Genomic DNA, 25,155 nt, shown 5'->3' on the forward strand with positions numbered 1-25,155 from the left:
TGATATTATAAATTGCACTGCTTTTATCTACACTGCTTGTTTGTTCCCAGGGCCTCTAGCCTGGTCACTACCACCTGGATTTCTAGCTATGTTCAGGAGCCTGTTTTACTCACTTTGCTCATCACCTGTGGACAATTGCTGGGCATTAATAAAACCCAGGGAAAACAGCAGTGTGCCACTTGGTCTATGTGATTTATGCAACTCCATTGCTCTTCTTACCCTTCTGGTCACCGACTGCTGCCTGTACCCATCCCCTCAGGCTGTTGCCTGCTGGATGGACATTTTCCAGACCATTGTCAGCTCCACTTTCTGATTTTAGATAAACACTGATCTCCAGAACTGGTGGTGGGTCCACGTTTCCTGCCAGCCCATGAAAGACCTTTCTATTCCTCCCCTACAAAACCCCAATTCCTTACCACCACAACCACCACTCAGGAAACCTACAGGCTGTCAGGAAAGTGGTTGAGGTGATGAGTTAGACCCTATTCACATAACGAGGATAATGATAATGTCCTTGGTGATAAAGTACCAGGCTTTCTCAGACTCACCCAGGGAATTCATATAAAATCTAGGGACTGTAAGTTGCCTCCATTCTTCACCTTCAACATGATTAAGTGTCACAGTTGCCACGGTGAGTGTACGCTTTGTCTTCTCTTTCTCATTTCCTTCTCTTTGTCTCTTTCTCTCATATCTCTCCTACCTCTTTTTAAAAGTGGTAGCCTCACCCTCAACAAAAACATTAAAAAAAAAAGTGTCAGCCCAGACACATCTGCAAAAGCAGGCTCTTTAGTTTAATCTAGCTCTCTTTTCTTCTCCAGAGACAGAACTGGAGTCCTGTCAAGAAGACTACCACAGCTCTTACTGCCCCTCTGCACGCTTCCAGCCCCTCCTTCCCTTAGCAATGCCTATAGGGTTTAAGGGAAGACCAGTCTAGATGGAAAGAAAGGTGTTTCCTGTTCAAAGTGGATGAAAGAACCAAAGAGGTTGTGATGGGTGCCCCATGCAGGGAAAACTGAACTAAAGGCCAGCAGCAGAAACTGCCAATGAAATGCAGGGCCTAGAATTAAGACTGGGTTGACTGAGAACCTGCAAGGAAGGGATTCTTGCTCTGTGAGTGGTGACAGAAGGGCTACTTTTCTCAGGACTGGGATAGGAGAATTGCAGGTGGCTGAAGTGTTAGCTCTGTTACCTACCCAAGGGCTTTTTAAAGAAAAACAATGCCATGTTGGGTGTTTTCTCTCTTGTTTTCATGTGACCTTATATATGTGAAAGATTAACTACTGTGCCCTTAATTTCACTCATATTTAGTAAAATCCTGTTACTTTCTCTGCTTCTGCTTACTGGGAAGATTCAGTCATATAGATTTGTTTTGCTTTCAATTGAGGGAACGCTTGGAAGAATATATATCTATTTCCTGTATAATATGGAGAATTCTGTGAATATCCACAACAGTTTTCACCTTGTTTCTGTTAAAACTGTATCTTTAGAAATACAATTTGAATAACTTGGTCTCGTCAGAGGCTGAAGACTTCAGAGATTGTCGTCTTCATGGGAAAATTACCTACAAAAAATTTGTGGCCCTGATTATCTTGACAATTTACCCTGGTAACAACCTAGCAAATGATAGATCGCTTTTCCTAAACAGCAAAAATACTTGTGAGATTGCTCTGTAAAACTGGAAGGGTACCATTGGCCTATTTATTTGTACATGTTATGGCAAAATGAAAGCATGTCAGTCTGAAAAAAAAACAGATAAACTAAAAAGATGGAAAATAACAAGTGTGGAAAAGTACACAGAGAAACCACAATGGTGGAAGAGTAGCCTGATACAAAAATTTTAGACAATTGTTTGGCAGTATCTATGCACACCCTCTGATCCAGTTCTGGGAATATACCCAACAGAAATGCATACATGTATTCACAAAGACGTCCAAAGAAGTGTTTATAACAGCACAATCCTAATAGCTAACACTGGGAACTGCCCCAATGTTCATCACTGGCAGAAAAAATAAACACAGTTTAAATATTCACACCATGGAATACTGTGAGAAATAAAGAACTGTGCCTACATGTAATAACATGAATGGATCTCACAAACGTGATGTTGGATAAAAGAAGCCAGACTCAAGAGTATGTGCTATATAATTCCATTTATAGTTGAAGTTTAACAACAAGTAAACCTAATCTATGGTGAAAGAAGTCAGCATAGTAATCACTATGAAGAACAGTGAAGATTCTGGTATTTTACCCTACTTACAAACTTAGCATGTTAGCCTGCTTAGTTAATGGATGCTGAGTCAGAGACAAAGGACGTTACAATTCAATAGCCAGCTTCAGTGCTTGCACCAGTTGCTTGAGCCCTAATTCTTATTCTGCAGCATGAAGAAAGCCAAGTGACCCCTGCCCACACAGTGGGCTGCAGAGGAGAGGAACTCTGGGCTTAGGGAAAGTGAATCCTTTATAATGGGAATTAAGCATGTACGCCCTTTGCTTTGAAGGCCAACATTATCTTTACTACATAGAATAGCAAGTAAACCTGTACTTTGTTCCATAGGAGACAATCTCTATTTTTTCAAGGCTGTAAGCAAACCTGCCCTTTGCTCTGGAGGGAAACACTATTTCTGTCTTCCAAGGCTGTTCTCAGATATCCTTAAAAAGATACTCTGAACAGAGTGGCCAAAATGAACAAATCAGGAGACTATAGATGCTGGAGAGGATGTGGAGAAACGGGAACCCTCTTGCACTGTTGGTGGGAATGCAAACTGGTGCAGCCACTCTGGAAAACAGTGTGGAGGTTCCTCAGAAAATTAAAAATAGACCTACCCTATGACCCAGCAGTAGCACTGCTAGGAATTTACCCAAGGGATACAGGAGTACTGATGCATAGGGGCACTTGTACCCCAATGTTTATAGCAGCACTCTCAACAATAGCCAAATTATGGAAAGAGCCTAAATGTCCATCAACCGATGAATGGATAAAAAAATTGTGGTTTATATACACAATGAAGTACTACGTGGCAACGAGAAAGAATGAAATATGGCCCTTTGTAACAACATGGATGGAACTGGAGAGTGTGATGCTAAGTGAAATAAGCCATACAGAGAAAGACAGATACCATATGGTTTCACTCTTATGTGGATCCTGAGAAACTTAACAGAAACCCATGGGGGAGGGGAAGGAAAAAAAAAGAGTTTAGAGTGGAAGAGAGCCAAAGCATAAGAGACTCTTAAAAACTGAGAACTGAGGGTTGATGGGGGGTGGGAGGGAGGAGAGGGTGGGTGATGGGTATTGAGGAGGGCACCTTTTGGGATGAGCACTGGGTGTTGTATGGAAACCAATTTGACAATAAACTTCAATTATTGGAAAAAAAAAAAAAAAGATACTCTGAACAAAGGCAGTGTTTCTGCTTCCAAGAGTGCAGAAACATCAGAACCCATGATAATTATCTCCCAACAGTTTGGGAGTAGGGGGCGGGGGTGTGAGTACCTACTGACTGGAAGGGACTATGATGGTGGATTCTAAAGGACTGGTCATGTTCTGTGTCTTGATTGAGTGTACTCAATTTTTGAAACATCATTGAGTTGTATACCTATGAAACACACTTTTGTATGTGTATATTATTTTAATAAAATATACTTGAGAAAAACAAAAAAAAGAAATAAAAAATAAACAAAGGAAAATAAAACAAAACCACCACCAACAAAAAAAAACTTCATCATTTTCTGGAAACTCTGCTAGAAAATGATTAGTCAATTCAAAAGTATATTTCAGATCCTTCTGAGTGGGTCATGAGTCCATATGTGAGAATTCTAATAGGATCATTTACTGTGTTATATTCAAATGGCTAAATCCCATTTTCTAAGAAAAAAATGTTCAATTATCTGGGTATGGGCCATCAACTTTTAGTATTTTTATTGTTCCTGCTCATTTTGTCAACTGACCTTTATCAGACTTTTTCAGTTGTAAATAGTTCATTTATCATGGATTGTGACAATTTTCTTTTCTCCATCATAAGTGTACTCTTTAATCCCCATCACCTATTTTACCCCCCTCCAACCTACCTCCCCACTGGTAATCATATAACCCCTCTGGTTCTCTAGAGTTAAGAGTCTGTTTCTTGGTTTGTCTTTTTTTTTCCTTTACGTGTTTATTTTGTGTTTTAAATTCCACATATGAATAAAATCATATGGTATTTGTCTCTGACTTATTTTGCTAATAAATACTCTCCAGCTCCATCCATGTCATTGCAAATGGTAAGATTCACTCTTTTTATGCTGAATAATATTCTATTGTATATATGTACTACATCTTCTTTATCCATTCATCAGTTGAAGGACATTTGGGCTGCTTCCATAATTTGGCTATTGTAAATAATGCTGCAATAAACATAGGGGTGCACATATCCCTTAGAATTAGTATTTTTATATTTTTGAGGTAAATACCCAGCAGTCTAATTACTGGATCATAGGATAGTTGTGTTTTAACATTTTTTTTATGTTTATTTTTGAGAAAGAGAGAGAGAGAAAGCATGCATAGGAGGGGCAGAGAGATGGGGAGGTGGACAGAGGATCTGAAGCAGGCTCCATGCTAACAGCAGAGAGGAGGATGTGGGGCTTGAATTCACAAACAATGGGATCATGACCTGAGCCAAAGGCAGATGCTTACCCAACTGAGCCACCCAGGTGCCCTAGTCTGTTTTAACTTTTTGAGGAATTTCCATACTATTTTCCCCAGTGGCTGCGCTAGTTTGCATTCTCACCAACAGTGCAAGAAGGTTCCTTTTTCTCCACATCCTTCTCAACACATCCTGTTGTTTCTTGTGTTTTTGATTTTAGCCATTCTGACAGGTGTGAGGTGGTATCTCGTAGTTTCATTTGCATTTTCCTGATGATGAGTGATGTTGCACATCTTTTCACATGTCTGTTGACCATCTGTATGTCTTCTTTGGAGAAATGTCTGTTCATGTCTTCTGCCCATTTTAAATTGGATTATTTTTTGGATACTGAGTTATATAATTTTTTTCTGTATTTAGATACTAACCCTTTATCAGATTTGTCATTTGCAAATATCTTCTCCCATTCAATAGGCTGCCTTCTAGTTTTGTTGTTTCTTTCACTGTGCAGAAGAAGCTTTCTACTTCGATAGTATCCCAATAGTTTTGTTTTGTTTTGTTTTTGCTTTTGCTTTTATTTCCCTTGCCTCAGGAGACATATCTAGAAAGATGTTGCTACAGCCAGTGTCGGAGACATTAATTACTGCCTGTGCTCTCTCTTCAAGGACTTTGATGGCTTCTTGTCTTACATTTAGGTCTTTCATCCATTTTGAGTTTATTTTTGTGTATGGTATAAGAAAGTGGTCCAGTTTCATTCTCTGAACATAGCTGTCCAGTTTTCCCAATACCAATTGTTGAAGAGTGTCTTTTTCCCATTGTTTACTCTTTCTTCCTTTATCAAGGATTAATTGACCACATAATTATGGGTTTATTTTTGAGTTTTCTATTCTGTTCCATTGATATATATGTCTATTTTTATGCCAGTACCATACTTTTAAAAATATTACTGCTTTGGGGCGCCTGGGTGGCGCAGTCGGTTAAGCGTCCGACTTCAACCAGGTCACGATCTCGCGGTCCGTGAGTTCGAGCCCCGCGTCGGGCTCTGGGCTGATGGCTCAGAGCCTGGAGCCTGTTTCCGATTCTGTGTCTCCCTCTCTCTCTGCCCCTCCCCCGTTCATGCTCTGTCTCTCTCTGTCCCAAAAATAAATAAACTTTGAAAAAAAAAAATTTAAAAAAAAAAATAAATAAAAAATAAAATAAAATAAAATAAAATATTACTGCTTTGTAATATGACTTTAACTATGGAATTGTGTTACCTCCAGTTTTTTCTTTTTTAAGATTGCTTTGGCTATTCAGAGTCTTTTGTGGTTCCATACAAATTTTAGGATTATTTGTTCCAGTTCTGTGAAAAATGTTATTTTGGTAGAGATTGCATTAAATCTGTGTAATGCTTTGGGTAGTATAGACATTTTAACACCATTCTTCCAATCCATGAGCATGTGTCATTTCTTTGTGTCATCTTCAATTTCTTTCATCAGTGTTTTATAGTTTTCAGAGTACAGGTCTTTCATCTCTTTGGTTAAGTTTCTTCTTAGATATTTTATTGGTTTTGGTGGAATTTTAAATGGGATTGTTTTCTTAATTCCACGTTCTGCTGCTTCATTATTAGTGTATAGGAATGCAGATTTCTGTACATTGATTTTTGTATCCTGTGATTTTACTGAATTCTTTTGTCAGTTCTAGTAGTTTCTTGGTGAGATCTTCATGGTTTTCTATTTATAGTATCATGTCATCTGCAAAGAGTAAAAGTTTTACTTCTTCCATGCCAGTTTGGATGCCTTTTCTTTTTGTTGCTTGATTGCTGTAGCTAGGACTTCCAGCACTGTGTTGAATAAAAGTGGTGAAAGTAGACATCCTTGTCTTGTTACTGAGCTTAGGGGAAAAGTTCTCAACTTTCCCCCATTGAGTATGATGTTCACTGTGGGTTTTTCATATAAGGCCTTTATTATGTTGAGGTATGTTTCCTCTAGACCTACTTTGTTGAGGGTTTTTATCATAAGTGGATGTTGTACTTTGTTGTCAAATGATTTTCCTCCATCTAGTGAAATGATCATATGTTTTTTTATCCTTTCTCTTATTGATGAGATGTATCACACTTATTTGAGAATGTTGAACCACTCTTGTATCCTGGGAATAAATCCCACTTGATCATGGTGAATGATTTTTTAAATGTGTTAGTTTGTGTTTACTAGTACTTTGTTGAGAATTTCTTCATCTATGTTCATCAGGGATAGTGGCCTATAGTTCTCTTTTTTTTGTGGTGTCTTTATCTGGTTTTTATATCAGGGCGATACTGATCTCAAAGAATGAATTTGGAAATTTTCTTCCTCTGGCACTTTTTGTAATAGTTTGGGAAGGATATGTATTAACTTTTCTTTAAATATTTGGTAGAATTTGCCTGTGAATCCATCTTATCCTGGACTTCTGTTTTGGGGGAATTTTTGATTAGTGATTCAATTTCATAGCTGGTAATCAGTCTCTTCAAATTTTCTATTTCTTCCTGATTCAGTTTTGGTAGGTTATATGTTTCTACAAATTTATCCATTTCTTCTAGGTTGTCCAATTTGTTGGCATATAATTTTTTAATAATACTCTCTTAAAATTGTTAATATTTCTGCTGTTGGTTATTTCTCCTCTTTCATTTGTGATTTTGTTTACTTGGGTCCTTTGTTTTTTCTTATGAGGTGATAGTTCATTTTCTTTTTTTTTTTAATATATGAAATTTATTGTCAAATTGGTTTCCATACAACACCCAGTGCTCATCCCAAAAGATGCCCTCTTCAATGCCCATCACCTACCCTCCCCTCCCTCCCACCCCCATCAACCCTCAGTTTGTTCTCAGCTTTTAAGAGTCTCTTATGCTTTGGCTCTCTCCCACTCTAACCTCTTTTTCTTTTTCCTTCCCCTGAATCAGTTATCAAAAATCTCCCAACAAATAAGAGTCCAGGACCAGATGGCTTCCCTGGGGAATTCTACCAGACATTTAAAGCAGAGATAATACCTATCCTTCTCAAGCTATTCCAAAAAATAGAAAAGGAAGAAAAACTTCCAGACTCATTCTATGAAGCCAGTATTACTTGGATTCCTAAACCAGAGACCCAGTAAAAAAAGAGAACTACAGGCCAATATCCTTGATGAATATGGGTGCAAAAATTCTCAATAAGATACTAGCAAATTGAATTCAACAGCTTATAAAAAGAATTATTCACCATGATCAAGTGGGATTCATTCCTGGGATGCAGGGCTGGTTCAACATTCGCAAATCAATCAACGTGATACACCACATTAATAAAAGAAAAGATAAGAAACATATGATCCTGTCAATCGATGCAGAAAAAGCATTTGACAAAATTCAGCATCCTTTCTTAATAAAAACCCTCGAGAAAATCGGGATAGAAGGAACATACTTAAACATCATAAAAGCCATTTATGAAAAGCCCACAGCTAACATCATCCTCAATGGGAAAAACTGAGAGCTTTCTCCCTGAGATCAGGAACACGACAGGGGTGTCCACTCTCACCGCTGTTGTTTAACATAGTGTTGGAAGTGCTAGCATTAGCAATCAGACAACAAAAGGAAATCAAAGGCATCCAAATTGGTAAAGATGAAGTCAAGCTTTCATTTTCAAAGCTAAGCTCTTCCAGCCAAATAAATAAAATCCATGTATAATTTAGTTCTATTGTTCAGCAAGGATGATGCTATTCTGAAGATGGGCCCTATTATGTACTTGCTTATTAAGATGGTTTTTATCAAAGTTTCATATCCTTTCTTTCCAGGCTTCCCTAATTGAGGTATAAATATTTCATTTGATAATTAAGGGTTAAAAACAATTTCACAGCCACACCTTTGGCATATACCATAGAAGACTGCCATTAATAACAACAAAATCTTCTGTTAAAAATATAAAGAAAAATTTGGTTTGGTTTTTGAGCAAAATCTTTCCATTTCTGTATATAGCAAGGATATTTGGGGATAATGAAAATTCAGTGTTGAAGATGTAGCAGGTTTCTTTTTTACATAAAGGTATGAAAACATTTAATAATACACAAAATTAACTCAGTGCTTTTGAAGCATAAAGTAGATTTAATTAGGCTTTTTACAGTTCTTACTATCAAATTCATAGCACACATTATAGTTTTAAATGGCACCCATATGGACAGCTTGCCCTATGTTTTCCAATGGCAAAATTTTCTCTTTGCTGTTATTAGCTAGAAGTATAAGACATATAGGAAACTTTGATTCACATAAAGGAGTCCAAAATTCAACTTTAGTCTGTCTTACCAAGATCGGTAGGGATGGGAAAGGTGTGTGGTGGGATTTTTGAATTTAGTATTCAACCGGAATCCAGAGCATCAAACTAATACTGCACTGAATTACAAGTTGGGGCACCTGGATTCCAGGGGGCCTTGCTCTAAATTGTAGGCAAACCATTTGATTCCAAACATACAGTTTTCCCTTTTTTTTTTTTTAGTTTATTTATTTAGACAGAGAGAGAGAGAGAGAGAGAGCACACAAACAGGGGAGGGGCAGAGACAGAGAGAGAGAATCCCAAGCAGGCTCTGCACTGGCAGAACAGAGCCAATGTGGGACTCAGTCCCACAAGCCATAAGATCATGACCTGAGCTGACACCAAACGCTGGACACTCAACCCAATGAGCCAGCCAGATGCCCCTTCCTCAGCTTTTTAATAACAAATTTGAAACAATTTCATCTAAATCTGAAGCTTTACCTACTCCTTAAAAACAAGTTTTCCACAAAGTTCAGTGCCTGGCTTGCTTTCTCTGTACTTTTCCTAACTGACCCTAGCCACTGTCATAGCTTCTGCCATCACCTTTGAGAAAAGGACTCTGAAACCGGAATCTCTAGCCCTTATGCCAGATCAGGGTCTGACATGTCCATTTGCACAATGTTTTCAGAACTGCTCTCTTCTTTCCCTGTTTCACTGCAACATCTCTTATCTACATTACTGGAAATCTCCAGACTGCCCCTCCTAAATCTGATTTTTCTTTTTCCAACATTCACACTGTTGACAAAGTGACCAAATCCTTTTTGCCCATTTATCATTGTCAGCACACCAATACCTGCAGAACAGAGTCTCAACACCCCATTAGTGCATTCAAGGTCAGTTACCATGAAGCCCCCATCCAATAACCTTGCTGGAGCCCACTCACATGGGACTCTGCTATACCTCAAACAGCCCATGTACTATCCTGCTTCTATGCCTTTCCCTCATCTTGGATTTTCTTCCCCATCTCCTTACCTATGGAAATCCTACCCTTCTTTCTGATTCAATTCAAATGCCATCTCTTCCAAATAATATCACAACCCCCCCCACCTCCTGCAGCATACAGTCTGTAGTATTGAATTCATTCAAGCTTATACTGTAAGTTGGTTTTATCTTTATATATGTTAGCTGATTTTATCAGTCTGTTACTCAATTTTGAGTTATTTAAGGGCCAAGATCATGTTTTAGTTATCTCTTTCTTGTGTGATGAATAAGACACAGTCCTGTCCTCATGTAGCCTAGAGTCCAGCACAGGAGACAATTTACAGTGTGAGAAATGCTAAAATACATACAAGCATAGAATGCTATGGGACCACATAAGAGGAGTAAGTCCCCCAGCTGAGGCTAAGGACTATCAGGGAAGGCTTACATTATTATAAGAAGTGGCTTTTAAATTCCTTTGTAAGCACCATACTAGACTATAAGCTTCTTCAGAGTAAGGATTTGTCTTTTCAACTTTGTATCCCTAGGGATACATATTTTATGTCTAACACAAAATAGACACTCCTAAATTATGTAATGAACGTATAAATAAAAGGTGTCCAAGTCATTTACAGTTCGAAGTGTGTAGAGTGAATCATATTAGTCTTTTGTGCTTTTTTATTCTATTTATCAGATGGCCAACAAATGGTAATTGGCTAATGAAAACCTCATTAAAAAGTTAATAACCTATTTTTAGACTTGAGGTTTTAGGTAACTGTTAATTGGCACAGCTACCCAAATAATTCCTAAGAAAAAAGAGCCCAGGCAGAGGTTTCAGTCAAACCCTTGCAAATACCTTAATTCTAAGTGTCAGAAAGGAGTACATGTGGATGAATGAGCGGTTTTGAAATCATAGATCCAAGTTGTGTCCAAACTGTGATATTTGCTCCTTAATCTCTAAATTCATCTGAGTTAAAAGAACAACAACAACACACACAAACAACAACAACAGGTTTTGTTACAGCCCTTAACAAAAGATTGCACTAATAGTAGCTTTCATCTATTAAGTCCCTACATCATGGTACCACTGTGCTAAGCACTTTAGGTGCATTATTCTCTTAATTCCCATACAACTCTTGAAGGTATTCCTGCCCCCTTTTGCAAATGAGGAAAATGAGACTTAGTTGAGATACTTGGGTCTAGTCACTCAGCCAGGCAGTAGTAAAGCCAGGATTCAAACCCAATCTGACTTCACAGTTTCATAACTGTATATGGGTAGAAATATTATGTTTTGTTTTACAGTAGAAAATTATTATTCAAAACAATTTGCCAATGGCTTAGATTTTTCTCATTTGTATACAAAACTTTTTAGTATATAAAACACTTTACTGATTTTTAAAAATTAATGAAAGTTACAACAAAGGATAAGTGCAAAATCAGAAATACAGTACTAATACACAATTATTTTTCCTTTAATGATTACCAACATATTATGACCTAATTTCTTTTGAGATCTGACTATCATCACCAAATGTCTTTAAGATACAATGGCATTTGTGACATATCTACTGTTGGTTCAAATCACTTTGTTAAGGCACCATCACAGCTAAAGCCTATTTTTAGGTGTTCAGGTGGCTCCAATCATCTTTCTATCCCAAAGTAACCAGCAGCATTTGGAAGACAATGCACTTTGTCCAGGAAGACCAAATAACAGAGGTCTTTTTGGGTGGGGAAGGGATTATGTCACTGTCTAGAAATCTTTGATAAACTTGGCTCCTCAGCAATGGCAGGCTGGGGAAAGCAGGCACAGCCAAGCAACACATGTGAAGTCTCAGAAATGTGATGGAAAGAGAAGGATAAAATGGAAAAATCTTAAAGGAGAAAGCACAATGGAAGAAAAAAATAGTCATATGAGAAATTTTCAATGTAAGTTGCGTATCCCCAAAAAAACACTGGTGTGAGACCTAAGAGACAGTGATTTTTAGTTCCAGCTTATTTTCCAATCTAATTTTGGGACTTCTGGGAGGAAGTATAATCTCCCTGTGGTTGGAATTTATTACTCATTATGGGAGGGAGGTGTACTAGAAAGTCTTTAAGTTTCCTTTTAAAGCTTTGATCCTATCATGCTAGAGAGGGTGCAGATATACATTCCTGTGGCTTTACTACTACTTAGAAATATGGTTGAACTTAAGTAGAAATAAATGGGTATCTTAACTTGATCAAATATACCATGGCCCCAAAGTGACCACCATGCTTACTGGGGCAAACAGTAAAGGTATTCCCACCTGAGTTAGGAATAAAGGACATTCACATGTCACCATGATTGCTTAACAGTACTGGATGTTAGACAACACAATAAGAGAAAGTAAATAGAGGTACTGCAATTTAGAGGAGGAAATAAAAGTATCACCATTTGTTACTATTGTGGGAAACCAGAGATATTCAACTAATAAAGTACTATCAACCAGAAAAATTAATAAGGTAGCATTATATAAAATTACTACAGAGATATCAGTAGATTTCAGATGAACAATTGTAACAAATTAGAAGCGGAAATGGAGGGGAAAAAATAAAGAAGGAATGGAGGAAGGCTCCATTGACAATAGCAATGGTTAAGGATGAAATACCTAAGAAAAATAACTTTAGAAATATGTAAGATTTATAAATACAATTTTAAAGCACTCCTGAAGGCCACAAAGATGTGTAGAAAAAGAATGGCATGACCAGTTCTTAGATAGGAAGTCTCAAACTCAAAGTGATCAATTCCTCTTACCCAAATTTTAAAAGTTACTCTAATTACAATAAACAAGGCCAAAAATCGATGAAGGGTGGGAGAGACACAAATTCTAAAGTCCATTAAAAAACAACAATTTGGGGGCGCCTGGGTGGCTCAGTCGGTTGCGCGTCCGACATCGGCTCAGGTCACGATCTCGCAGTTTGTGAGTGTGAGTTCGAGCCCCGTGTCAGGCTCTGAGCTGACAGCTCAGAGCCTGGAGCCTGCTTCAGATTCTGTGTCTCCCTCTCTCTCTGCCCCTCCCCTGCTCATGCTCTCTCTGTCAAAAATAAATAAACATTAAAAAAAATTTTTTTAAAAAGCAACAATTTGAAGGAAACTCCAAAAAGAGGCAAAATGAGGGATGTATTCCTAATACTCATTATAAATTAACATAAAGCTGCAATAATTAAAAGTGTGGTCTTGACACAATAATAAACAGATCAATAGATTGCAACAGGAAATATAGAAATAAACCCCACTACATACAGAATTCGGTGTAGGATAAACCTGGTACCTGAAATCACTGAGGAAAAGACCAACAACTCAAACACTGTCTCTAAAAACTGGAGAGATATTTTTAATAAAATGAAGTTGGATTAATGCTTCACAATGTACACCATGTAAATTCCAAAGAAGATTTAAATCTTAGATAATGAAATCATAAAAAACTATAAGAACATAAGAGAAATTCCTTATTAACTTAGTGTGGGGAGGCCTTTCTATTAATTAAAATCTGGACACATTAAGGAAAAGATTGATACATACATAAAGGGTAACAGTGATAAATAAATGTAGTTCATGAAAAAAAATTTACATGGTCAACATCCATTCATGATAAAACTCTTACTTAATGAGGCACAGAAGGAATATATTTCAACATAATAAAGGTCATATATGACAAGCCCACAGCTAACATCATACTCAATGTTGAAAAGGATGAAAGTTTTTGCTCTAATATCAGGAAAAAAACAAAGGCATAGACTCTCACCTCTCCTATTCAACACAGTGCTACAAGTACTAGCTAGGGCATTGGCGGGGGTGGGGGGAGGGGGGAAGAAGAGATGAAAAAGAAATAAAAAGTACGAGAACTGGAAAAGAAGTAAAAATGTCTCTATTTGCAGATGGCATGATTTTATATATAGGAAATTCCTAGGGTTTTCTGGGTGGCTTAGTTGGTTAAGCATCCAACATTTGATTTCATGACCCTCAGGTCATGATCTCAGAGTTCATGCAACCAAGTCCTGTGTTGGGATCTATACTGACAGCAAGGAGCCTGCTTGGGATTCTCTCTTTCCCTCTCTCGTTGCCCTTCCCCCCACTCATGCCCATGCTTTCAAAAGTAAATAAACACTAAAAAAAAAAAAGAAAATCCTAAAGACTCAACCCCAAAATTGTTAGATCTAATCAATGAATTCAGTCATGTTTCAGGATACAAAATTAACATACAAAAATCACTAGTATTTCTACACACTAACAACAAAATTTCTGAAGAAGAAATAAAGAAATCAATCCATTTACAATAGCATCAAAAACAAAATACTTAGGAACAAATTTAAGGAGGTGAAAGATGTCAATGAATGCTAAAAACTGTAAGATAATGATGAAAGAAATCGAAGAAGACATAAATAAATGGAAAGGTATCCTGTATCCATGGATTGGAAGAATATTTTTAAAATATCATTGCTATCAAAAGCAATCTATAGATTCAATGCAATCTCCATCATGAGTCCAATGGCAGTTTTTCAGAAGTAAAAAAAAAAAAATTACTCCTAAAATTTTTATGGAAGGAAAAAAGACCCCTGATAGCCAAAGACGTCCTGAGAAAGAAGAACAAAGCAGGAGGCATTAGACTCCCAATTTCAAGCTGTACTATAAAGCTATAGTAATCAAAACAGTATGCTACTGGCATAAAAAGAAATACACCAATGAAACAGAATCAAGAGCCCAGAAGTAACCCCAAGCAAACATAGTCAACTAATATTTGACAGGCAAGCCAAAAATACTCAGTGGAGAAAAGACAGTGTCTTCAATAAATGGTGCTAGGATCACTGGATATTCACATGTAAAAGAATGAAACTGGACACATATCTTTTTTTCCCAATTTTTCTTTATTTTTAACTTACATCCAAGTTAGTCAGCATATAGTGCAATAATGATTTCAGGAGTAGATTCCAGCAATTCATCCCCTATGTGTAACACCCAGTGCTCATCCCAACAAGGGAATTCCTTAATGCCCCTGACCCATTTAGCCCATACCTCCACCCAAAGCCTCTCCAGAAATCCTCAGTTTGTTCTCTGTATTTAAGAGTCTCTTATGTTTTGTCTCCCTCCCTGTTTTTATATTCTTTTTGCTTACCTTCCCTTATGTTCATCTCTTTTGTATCTTAAATTCCACAACAGTGAGGTCATATTTGTCTTTCTCTGATTTATTTCGCTTACTATAATAACCTCTAGGTCCATCCATGCAGTTGCAAATGGCAAGATTTCATTCTTTTTGATTGCCGAGTAATACTCCATTGTGTGTGTGTGTGTGTGTGTGTGTGTGTGTGTGTACAAATGCACACACACACACACACACACACACACACACACACCACATCTTCTTCATCCATTCATCTGTCAATGGACATTTGGGCTCTTTCCATAATTTGGTTATTGCCAACAGTGCTGCTATAAACATTGGGGTGCATATGTATCCCTTGGATATATACCTAGTAGTGCAATTGCTGGGTCATAGGGTAGTTATATTCTTAATTTTTTGAGGAACCTCCATACTGTTTTCTAGAGTGGCTGCACCAGTTTGCATTCCCACCAGCAGTGCAAAAGAGATCCTGTTTCTCTGCATCCTCGCCAATATCTGTTGTTGCCTGAGTTGTTAATGTTACCCATTCTGACTGATGTGAGGTGGTATCTCATTGTGCTTTTGAATTGTATGCCCCTAATGACGAGTGATGTTGAGCATTTTTTCATATGTCCATTAGCCATCTGGATGTCTTCTTCAGAAATGTGTCCATTTACGTCTTTTGCCCATTTCTTCAATGGATTATTTGTTTTTTGGGTGTTGAGTTTGAGAAGTTCTTTATAGATTTTGGATACTAACCCTATGTCATTTTCACTTCTCCCATTCCGTTGGTTGCCTTTTAGTTTTGCTGAATGTTTCCTTCACTGTGCAGAAGCTTTTTATCTTGATGAGGTCCCAATAGTTCATTTTTGCTTTTGTTTCCCTTGCCTCCAGAGACATGTTGAGTAATAAGTTACTGCAGCCGAGGTCAAAGAGGTTTTTGCCTGCTTTCTCTTCTAGGATTTTGATGGCTTCCCATCTTATGTTTAGGTCTTTCATCCATTTTGAGTTTATTTTTGCATATGGTCTAAGAAAGTGGTCCAGGTTCCTTTTTCTGCAAGTTGCTGTCCAGTTTTGTCAACATCATTTGCTAAAGAGACTGTCTTTATTCCATTGGATATTCTTTGCTGCTTTGTCAAAGATTAGATGGCCATATGTTTGTGGGTCCATTTCAGGGTTCTATATTTTGTTCCATTGATCTGAGTGTCTGTTCTTGTGCCAGTACCATAGTGTCTTGATGATTACAGTTTTGTAATTCATCTTGAATGAAACTGGACCCATATCTTACACGACTCACAAAAATTAATTCAAAATGGATTAAAGACCAGGGGCACCTGGGTGGCTCAGTAGGTTAAGCATCTGATTTCAACTCAGGTCATGATCTCGCAGTTTGTGAGTTCAAGCCCCATATCAGGCTTGCAGCTGTCAGCACAGAACCCACTTTAGATCCTCTGTCCCCTCTCTCTGCCCCTCCCTTTCTCACGCTCTCTCTCAAAAATAAGCAACAACAACAACAAAAAATTTTTTTAATGGATTAAAAAGACTTAGGTTTAAGACCTGAAGCCATAAAACTCCTAGAAGAAAATATACAGACAAAACTCTTGGTGATGATTTTTTGGATATGACACCTAAAGCACAAGCAACAAAATAAAAAACAGAAGTGGGACTACATCAAATTAAAAAGCTTCTGCACAGCAAAAGAAACCATCAACAAAGTGAAAAGGCAACCTACAGAATGAGAAAAAATATTTGCAAGCCATATATGTGATAAGGGGTTAATATCCAAAACATATACAAAAGTCATACAACTCAATAGCAAAAAACAAATGACCCAATTAAAAAATGGGTAAAGGTGAAAAACAAATAACCCAGTCAAGAAATGGGCCGAAAACATGAATAGACACTTCTCTAAAGAAGACATCCAGATGGCCAACAGGCACATGAAAAGATGCTCAACGTCACTCCTCATCAGGGAAATACAAATCAAAACCACACTCAGATATCACCTCACGCCAGTCAGAGTGGCCAAAATGAACATATCAGGAGACTATAGATGCTGGAGAGGATGTGGAGAAACGGGAACCCTCTTACACTGTTGGTGGGAATGCAAATTGGTACAGCCACTCTGGAAAACAGTGTGGAGGTTCCTCAGAAAATTAAAAATAGACCTACCCTATGACCCAGCAATAGCACTGCTAGGAATTTGCCCAAGGGATACAGGAGTACTGATGCATAGGGGCACTTGTACCCCAATGTTTATAGCAGCACTCTCAACAATAGCCAAATTATGGAAAGAGCCTAAATGTCCATCAACTGATGAATGGATAAAAAAATTGTGGTTTATATACACAATGGAGTACTACGTGGCAATGAGAAAGAATGAAATATGGCCCTTTGTAGCAACATGGATGGAACTGGAGAGTGTTATGCTAAGTGAAATAAGCCATACAGAGAAAGACAGATACCATATGGTTTCACTCTTATGTGGATCCTGAGAAACTTAACAGAAACCCATGAGGGAGGGGAAGGAAAAAAAAAGAGGTTAGAGTGCAAGAGAGCCAAAGCATAAGAGACTCTTAAAAACTGAGAACAAACTGAGGGTTGATGGGGGGGTGGGAGGGAGGGGAGGGTGGGTGATGGGTATTGAGGAGGACACCTTTGGGATGAGCACTGGGTGTTGTATGGAAACCAATTTGACAGTAAATGTCATATATTGAAAAAAATAAAAAATAAAAAAATAATAAAAAATGGGTAAAGGACCTAAGCAGACATTTCTCCAAATCCAAAGAAGATAAACATGTATATGAAATGATACTCAACATCACTAGTCATTAGGGAAGTGCAAATTAAAACCATGATAAGGTATCTCACCTCATGCCTGTTAGAACGGCCATCATGAAAGTGACAAGAGATAACAAATGCTGGTGTGGACATGGAAAAAAGGCAATCCTTGTGCACTATTGGTGCGACTGTAGATTGGTATAGCCACCATGGAAAAGCATATGGAGGATGCTCAAAAAGTTAAAAATACAAGTACCATATGATCCAGCAATTCCACACTGGTGAATATATTCAAAGGTAATGAAAATACTAACTTGAAAACATACCTGCACCATCTTTCTAGCAGTATTACTTACAATAGCCAAGACATGGAAACAATCCAAGCAACAACTGATGGATAAATGAATAAATGTATGTGCTATATACATGCAATGGAAGATTACTCAGACATTAAAAAAAAAATCCATGAGGACTTCTGGGGCACGTGGGTGCTCTTTCAGTTAAGCGTCAGACTATTGATTTCAGCTCAGGCATGATCCCAGGTTCATGGGATCGAGCCTTGTATCAGGCTCAGCACTGAACGTGGAGCCTACTTGGGAGTCTGTTTTTCTTCCCCCCTCTCTGTTCCTCCCGTTTGCACGCACGCACACGCACGTGCGAACACACACACACACACACACACACACACACACACACACACACCTCTCTCTTTCAAAATAAACATTTAAAATAAATTAAAAACATTAGGACATCCCACCATTTGTGACAATATAGATGGACCTTCAAGGTCTTTTGCTAAGTGAAGTAAATCAGAGAAGGCCAAAACCTATATGATCCCACTTTAATGTGAAATCTAAAAATAAAAAACAAACCCATATAAAAAGAGACAAGACTTATGGTTATGAGAAGAACAGGCAGAAAAGGGGGCTTGATTAGAGCAAAGTAGTCAGAAGGCACAAAATTTCAGTTTTAAGATAAATAAGTACCAGGGACGTAATATACATCATGACGACTACAGCTAACACCACTGTGTGATATGTAAGAAAGTTAAAAGAGTAAATCCTTAAAGTTCTCATCACAAGGAGGTTTTTTTCCCCCTCTATTCTTTTCCTCATTATTTTCTTTTTATCATCTCTATATGAGAGGATGGAGCTTGGCAGAACCTGCTGTTGCAGTCATTCCAAAGTGTGTGTATGCGAACCATCATGCTGTGTGCCTTAAACTTACAGTGATGTATGTCCGTTATTTCTCAGTGAAGCTGGGATAAAGACTTTAAAAACCTATATGATAAAAAAAATCCATAAGCAAGTCACAAGAAAAATAACCAACTGGGAATGCATAATTTCATATCAAGCAAATTCCTAGAAGAGTGAGAAAGGATGTACACCCTAGAGCAGCAAATCACTAATCCAGGGATTTGCCAAAGAAGGATGCTAACTTCAGTTTATGTATTTATTTCACCCAAGGTGCCAAATAAATGTTCATTCTGTCACATATAATTCTATTTTCCATTTTAATGGAGGAAGCCAATAACCACAAAGCCACCAGGGCAAGATTAGTAAGACGAGCCTACTACACCTGTCTCACAGGACATCAGTGATGGGGAAGGTCACCTTGCAATTACTACATTCTGGAAGGATTTTCTAATAACAAGCCTGGTCATTTCCATCTTGTTTGATGCTGTGTTTTAACAGCTGCAGACTGCAGTGACTGCACCATGCAAGTCACTTCTGTAGTGGTGTGCATGAGTTTGCACAGATTAACTTGAATTTATGGAAGCAGCACAGCTGATGTTACCTTCACCAGGTAGGCCATGTAGTCATGGCCTCTGCACCTTTATTGGGCCTATTACAAATACACAGCCAGTTTTTCCCATATACTACTACTACTTCATCTGAAATGTTTTTATATTCTTAATAGCAATGCATTTGATGAGTAAATCTGGTACTATTGAAATATGGTTTCTCTCTCAAACAAGAACTTTAACTGATCATTCAAGAGAAGAATATGATTATCTCTGAGTCTCTTGATATACATAAATCTTTGTCTTCACAGAGGGGGTGGGGAAAAGCTTTTGCAGTCTCTTCCAGTGTTTGACTTCAGATAGAAGCAACCCAAAAACATCACAGATTTCAACTGAAGAGGTTTGAGGGAAATCCCAGGATTATTATACCTATAATCCTTTCAGTGAGTTTTTTTCAAATCAAGCCTACCTCTTGAGCACCTGAGTGCATACTTGAAAAATGGTCTGTTAGTGGAAGGTTTCTTTTTTAGGTTCAGTTTCACACAAAGCAGCTGGACATTTAAAAACAGTCCATGAACATACTTGTGTCATAAGAAGGCTATTTCCATGGAAATTGGGATAAGGGTCAACCAGAATATATTATAAATAGTATCTTCCCATGTGATGCCTAAATTAGAGATCAAATCAACTTGTAATTATTGAATTGACTTAATTAACAGATATTTTTCATGACTTGCCATTCACAGGCATGTGGGGAGGGGATAGGGTGCTCCACTTGGGTATGCCTTGCTCAAAGGGTGAAAAGAATACATTCTTTGGACCATGTCGATGGCACTTGCTCTCCAGCTAACCAAAGGAAAAGAATGCAAATCAAGACTGATAGAGAAAGTGGATCACAGAGTCACATGTAAGAGGTAAAATGATAAAACTCTTAGAAGAAAAATAATAGTAAATTGTCATGACTTTGGGTTAGGCAGTAGTTTCTTAGATATAATATGAAAATCACAAGTGAAAGGAGGGAACCAAGATGGTGGAGCAGCATGGAAGTATTTTGTGTGTCTTGTGTCCATGAAATACAGCCAGACCAATACTAAACCATCCTGCACACCTAGAAAACTGGTCTGAGGATTAACACAACAATCCGCACATCCTGGACCACAGCATTCAGCAGGTACATGGCACAGAGAGGTGAACTTGAGGAGAGAGAAGCCATGGAGGGCAGGGAGGTGCTTATGCTTGTGAAGAGAGGATGGAGATAGTGGGGAGAATACAGGAAAAACACCCCTCCCCAAAAGTAGCTAGGGAGAAAGTGGAAAATTGGAAACAGCCACAGGGACTGAACTAAAAAATGGAGAAGGGAGAAAGGAGAGGGTATAAATTCTATTAAGACTGTAAACAGGGGGAGCACAAAGTCTGCAAATCTGCAGCTTGATACCTGGCAGTGCTCTGGTGGGAAGGGCGAATCCCCAGAAAGAGAGTGGGATCCAGGAGGTGCTTGGGCCACACAGGCAGAAGCGGTTCCACTGCTGGAAGGACATTTGGTAGAGGCTATGAGGCCACCTGAGCCCAGCAGACCCCAGAGAACAGCCACATTCCCTGGTGCTAGAACAAGGTCGTTGGGGGTGAAGCCTGGTGCCAGATGTGTGTTGTGATTTTCCATAATCCCTGAAATACTGCTTCTACACTATCTTGTGAACTTTTTCTGGGGCAGGCTGGCACCTGGCCACTGTCTCTGGGCATTGGCAGCAGCACAGTAACACGAACTTTCCTGGGTGTGGCCGGCATTTGCCCATTGCTCAGTGAGACCCTCCACAGAGGGGTGGAACAGGTCAAAGCTGCAGTCCCTCTGAAGTAAGGGGCTGGGGAAAACAGCTGCATCTGAGACAAAACTCAGGAGAGAGGTACTGCCTGAGGCTCAGTCACAGACAGTGTAAAAGCAGCCAGTGGATGAAAGCTGAAGACAAAGGACGGGTGCACAATTGCTAATCGGGGAGAACAGAGTTCCAATACTAGAGACTAGGTAGCTGGGTGACCCCATTTTCACCACTCCCGTGCATGCGCATATGCACCTACAAGCACCACAACAATCCACCCCAGTAGGCTAGCAGTGCCATCTAGTGGAGAATGGAGCCGTTACACTAAGCCCCGCCCAACTGGGACAACCTCCCTCCTCAAGAACAGAAGTCTCACCACCTGCTTATTTTATGGACTATAAAGCACTTCAGTATGACTTCTAGGAGAAAACGAAGTAATTTCAGTCGTAATACAGTCTGTTAACAGGTCCATCTATTCAATTTTTTTTTCTTTTTCACTTTTCTTGTTCTTGAATACAGAAAGAAAAAATTCATCCTTATTTTCAATTTTTATTAAAAATATTTTTAATTTTTTCTCTACTATATTTTTTACTTTTGTGTAAATTTTTTCAAATTCTATTTTACTTCCATCATTTTATTTTAGTCTCCTTCAGTGTATTCATTTTTTCAAGTTTTCAAACAATTTTCTTTTTTTTCTTTTTCTTGAATAAGAGAAAAAATTCATTTTTATTTTTAATTTTTATTAACAATATTTTTCTTTAATTCTTTTTCTACTGTATTTTTTACATTTGTGTAAATTTTTTCAAATTCTAGTTTACTTCCATCATTTCATTTTAGTCTACTTCAGTATATTCATTTTTTCAAATTTTCAAGCTATTTCCTTTTTTTTCTTCTTCTTTCCCCTTTTTTCCCTAATATATCAAGCCACCTTCAACACCCAGACCAAAACACACCTAGGATCTGGCATCATTTATTCGATTTGTGTGTGTGCATGTTTAATTTCTTAATTTTAATGTTTATTTTAATTTTTTTAATTTTAATTTTTTCTACCTCATTAATTCCTTTTCTCCCTTCAAAATGATGAAATGAAAGAATTTACCCCACAAGAAAGGGCAGGAAGAAATGACAGCCAGGGACTTAACCAACACAGATACAAGCAAGATGTCTGAACCAGAATTTAGAATCATGATAATAAGAATACTAGCTGGAGTCGAAAATAGATTAGAATCCCTTTCTGTGGAGATACAAGAAGTAAAAACTAATCAGAATGAAACAAAAAATGCTATTAACTGAGCTGCAATCACAAATGGATGCCACAGCAGCAAGGATAGATGGGGCAGAACAGAGAATCAGTGATATAGAGGACAAACTTATGGAGAATAATGAAGCAGAAAAAAAGAGGGAGATTAAGGCAAAAGAGCATGATTTCAGAATTAGAGAAATCAGTGACTCATTAAAAAGGAACAACATCAGAATCATAGGGGTCCCAGAAGAAGAAGAGAGAAATAGGGGTAGAAGGGTTAAAGTGAGCAAATCATAGCAGAAAACTTTCCTAACCTGGGGAAAGACACAGACATCAAAATCCAGGAAGCACAGAGGACTCCCATTAGAGTCAACAAAAACTGACCAATCAACAAGGCATATCATAGTCAAATTCACAAAATACTCAGGCAAGGAGAGAATCATGAAGATAGCAAGGGAACAAAAGTCCTTAACCTAAAAGGGAAGAAAGATCAGGTTTGCAGCAGACCTATCCACATAAACTTGGCAGGCCAGAAAGGAGAGGCAGGATATATTCAATGTGTTGAATCAGAAAAATATGCAGCCAAGAATTTTTATCCAGCAAGGCTGTCATTCAAAATAGAAGGAAAGATAAAAAGTTTCCCAAACAAAAATTAAAGGAATTTGTGACCACTAAACCAGCCCTGCAAGAAATTTTAAGGGGGACTCTCTGAGAGGGGGAAAGATGAATACACACACACACACACACACACACACACACACACACACACACACATACATATATACATACATATATGTATGTATGTATGTATGTATGTATATATAAATACATACATACATACCAAAAGTAACAAATATTAGAAAGGACCAGAGAACACCACCAGAAACTCCAACTCTACAAGCAACATAATGGCAATAAATTCTTATCTTTCAGTATTCACTCTAAACATCAATGGACTCAATGCTCCAATCAAAAGACATAGGGTAACAGAATGGATAAGAAAACAAGATCCATCTATATGCTATTTACAAGAGACCCACTTTAGGCCTAAAGACACCTTGACACCTTCAGATTGAAAGTAAGGGAATGGAAAACCATCTATCATGCTAAAGGTCAACAAAAGAAAGCCAGAATAGCCATACTTATATCAGAGAATCTAGACCTTAAAATAAAAACTAAATCAAGAGATGAAGAATGGCATTATATCAATAATTAAGGGGTCTATCCACCAAGAAGACCTAACAATTGTAAACATTTATGCACCAAATGTGATAGCACCCAAATATATACACCAATTAATCATAAACATAAAGAAACTCATTGATACTAATACCATAATAGGAGACTTCAACACCCCACTCACAGCAATGGACAGATCATCTAGTCAAAAAATCAACCAGGAAACAATGGGTTTGAATGACACACTGGACCAGATGGACTTAACAGATATATTCAGAACATTTCATCCTAAAGCAGCAGAATATACATTCTTCTCCAGTGCACATGGAACGTTCTCCAGAATAGACCACATACTGGAACACAAATCAGCCCTCAGCAAGTACAAAAAGATCAAGATCATACCATGCATATTTTTAGACCACAACACTATGAAAGTTGAAATCAACTACAAGAAAAAATTTGGAAAGGTAACCAATACTTGGAGACTGAAGAACATCCTACAAAGAACGAGTGGGCTAACCAAGAAGTTAAAGTGGAAATTAAAAAGTATACGGAAGCCAATGAAAATGATAACACCACAACCCAAAACCTCTGGGATGCAGCAAAAGTGGTCATAAGAGGAAAGTATATAGCAATCCAAGCCTTCCTAAAGAAGGAAGAAAGATCTCAGATACACAACCTAATCTTACGCCTTAAGGAGCTGGAAAAAGAACAGCAAATGAAACCCAAAACCAGCAGAAGACAGGAAATAAAGATTAGAGCAGAAATTAATGCTATCAAAACCAAAAAACCAGTAGAACGGATCAATGAAACCAGAAGCTGGTTCTTTGAAAGAATTAACAAAATTGATAAACCACTAGCCAGTTTGATCAAAAAGAAAAAGGAAAGGACCCAAATAAATAAAATCAAGAATGAAAGAGGAGATCACAACCAACACAGCAGAAATAAAAATAAGAGAATATTATGAGCAATTATATGCCAATGAAATGGGCAATCTGGAAGAAATGGACAAATTCCTTGAAACATTTACCCTACCAAAACTGAAACAGGAAGAAATAGAAAATTTGAACAGACCCATAACCAGTAAGGAAATCAAATTGCTAATCAAAAATCTCCAAATAAAAGAGAGTCCATGGCCCAATGGCTTCCAGGGGAATTCTACCAAACATTTCAGGAAGAGTTAACACCTATTCTCTTGAAGCTCTTCGAAAATACAGAAATGGAAGGAAAACTTCCAAACTCATTCCATGAAGCCAGCATTACCTTGATCCCAAAACCAGACAGAGACCCTACTAAAAAGGAGAACTATAGACCAATCTCCCTGATGAACATGGATGCAAAAATCCTCAACAAGACATTAGCCAATCGGCTCCACCAATACATTAAAAAAATTATTCATCACAACCAAGTGGGATTTATACCTGGGATGCAGGGCTGTTTCAATATCCACAAAACAA

The 25,155-nt window shown here is 37.9% G+C and overlaps 1 protein-coding gene across 2 annotated transcripts in view; it reads right to left on the bottom strand.

Annotated features, from left to right (window-relative positions):
• The window catches only part of ACYP2 (acylphosphatase 2), a 293,604-nt gene that overhangs the window by 54,746 nt on the left and 213,703 nt on the right, over positions 1-25,155 (bottom strand). The gene's annotated exons all lie outside the window — the stretch shown is intronic.

Source organism: Puma concolor, chromosome A3, assembly GCF_028749965.1.
Source record: "Puma concolor isolate L17-30 chromosome A3, mPumCon1.1.hap2, whole genome shotgun sequence".
NCBI classification, from domain to species: Eukaryota; Metazoa; Chordata; class Mammalia; order Carnivora; family Felidae; genus Puma; species Puma concolor.